We start from the raw sequence: 2,779 nt of genomic DNA, 5'->3' as shown, positions 1-2,779 counted from the left end.
TCCCGAATCAGAAGAACGATTGAAAATCTAATTCAATGGGTAGAGGTTTAGAAAAAAAAAATCAAACAGGTTTACACTTATTTCATCATTACCACAAGACTAACTGGGTTCAAAAGATTGCACAATTCTCAAGATTTCATTTTCATAGGTAAGAGTAGGAAAATAAGGATGATTCTAATGTACAAAAGTATTAACAGTAAAACGGCCAACATTAGAATCGTTAAATGAAGCTACTAAAACTTTTGACCGACATTAAAGTTGAGTAAAAATGTTATCAAAAATAGGGGCAATCTCCGATGGGTTCTTGATATCAATTCCATCTAACAATAGCATTGGGAAAACTGTTCTTTCTTTCTTTTTATTCAAAACAATCGTTTATGGTTTGCCAAATATTATCTAAATTACCTTTTATTTTGTTTGAGTTTATTAGAATAATAGCGTTTACGCGATAAACGATTTAGGGTATGCAGTTCACTTATTTCGGTATTTTTTTACCTAAAACACTGTTTATTTAGTAAAGCAGGTCTATAAAGAGATAATTCAATGATATATCAACAGCTGATGGTTGCAATTGTGTACGGAGCGCATTATGCTTTTTGTAATCCATGGGATTTTTCTTATCTAGGGCCATTCGTTGTATTAGATGGCAACAGTCATGACAGTGGGGATGTTCTGATCATCATAACAAAAGATTGATTTATATAGTCATGAAATTATTGCACACTCGTTCTCATCCCGTCCAGAGTAAACTTCTAATCATTCTTCAACTTCAACTGATATTCGGCAAATCAATGATTTCTTGGGATTGTATATCGTGGAATTCAGGGTTACCGGTATTCCTGGTTGTCCATCCTAAATCATCCTAAAAAGTTGATATTTTTATATTACATTGGAGGATACATTGTTTATTATGGTTCAACTCGTATTAGAAATTCTCGTCGGTTGGTAGATATGCGAGTAAAATCCGTAAGGCTTGAGTATAGGAATGAATTTGGTAACGTTGTGCTTAGTCGTGCTTGCAGGTCAATATAATAGTCTCCCACCAAAACATTCTTATATTCTTGCAAGATTGTGTGTCATTTAACATTAGAATTTTATGTAAATCTGTCCATAGCATTGCTAGAGGTCTATAAACGATGCCCTTTTATTATATTTTAGCCTTTTTTTTTTGGTTAATGATTTCAATAAACACAATAAACAAATAAATCGGCAATTTCCTCAATGTCAGTTAATGTCTTCTTTGTTCTCATCATTTCAGTTGAACAAGGACTTTCACTCTTATTCTACAAGACAATCTGAAAAACTTCATTTACAAACCTAAGAATGGTGATGGCTCTGAAATCTATCAGACGCAACGGGCCCGATATTTGGAACTCTCTTCCTTATTATATTGGAAACATAAAGTCTACATAATACATTATTCTCTTCAGAAAGTTGTAGCAACTATGCTGCGCTCCATGTTTTCAATGATCCTATAATGAGTTGATGCATGTGTGCTGTACATGAATATCCTTCTTGGAAATATTGCCGCACTTGATCTGAAATGTAACCAATGACCGACCACGACCTGGCATACAAACATGTCCATCAGCACCTGGGTGAAAAAAAAAAGAGGGAAACATGCCACGGCATGCTGAATTGTAATCCAGGTGATAATTTGTCTGAACAAAGAGGTAAATCTTTTCTGAAAGCAGTCAAACCTCTCATTTCCTTCTTCCCTTTCTTCTATCATATCTCTCACTTTTGTTATACAAAATTGTAAATCCAACGGAGACAAAATTACTCAAAGTATACAACGTAAATATATATAGGCCTATATGTATATATATATATATATATATATATGCTATCAACAATGTGTGTACATGTACAATTATAATGCAGAAACCAATAAATCAATCCAAATCAAATCAAGTATAAATGCATATTCCTACTCTTTCAAATTCTGAGTGTGTTTGGATTATAATGCAGGTGGAAGATTGCTGGAGAATTTCAGTCAAGCCACGTCTCTGTTATACCCGTTATCTAAAAAAAAAAAAAAAAAAAAAAAAAAAAAAAAAAAAAAAAGGAAATCGGTTGATCGAGAAGATAAGTAATTCCAGAGTGAGACTTCTGGCGTTGAAATGCATGACTCGTGGGATGTATGACTCGTGGGTGTCGGTCTCGTGACGTGCCCCCATCACTGCCTGGTGCATGTCTAAAGAATAGCACTTTGTGTCTTGATTTATTGCCTCTAGGTATGACTCTGATTCTTATTCATGAATGTATTCCTCGATTTCTTAATGGATAAGCTATATATTCTGATGTATTACCACAGCCTGTCCTCCTGGCAAGTATGGTCCAGGATGCTCCCAAACTTGCCACTGCCAGTCGGGGCCCTGCAATCGTTATTTCGGAGTGTGTATGGGCGAGAATACTGACTGTCAGGCGGGATGGACCGGCGAAAATTGTCAGAGTGAGTGATTATGGATCTCGTATACACCGCTTTCATTTTATTTGCGTGGTTTAGACACAAATACGAATTCAAGTTTACTATCATACTCTCTCAAAACCATGACTTGAAATGGCATGAGCAATGATGCAGAGATCATAATGGTAGAATTATGTCATTTTGGTGGACTATACAACTTTTTTTCTTTTTTTAAATCACAATACATCTGCCCTTTTTTATCTCCTTGTAGTCCCAGACGTATGTGACGACGGCTATTACGGACCTCAGTGTACCGACAAGTGCATTTGTTCGAACGGAACACCTTGCAACAAAACAACGGGACAGTCC

Source organism: Diadema antillarum, unplaced genomic scaffold (genome assembly GCF_040938485.1).
Source record: "Diadema antillarum isolate AM-2024a unplaced genomic scaffold, OU_Dant_1.0 seq00001212_RagTag, whole genome shotgun sequence".
NCBI classification, from domain to species: Eukaryota; Metazoa; Echinodermata; class Echinoidea; order Diadematoida; family Diadematidae; genus Diadema; species Diadema antillarum.
This window is presented reverse-complemented; position numbering follows the sequence as displayed.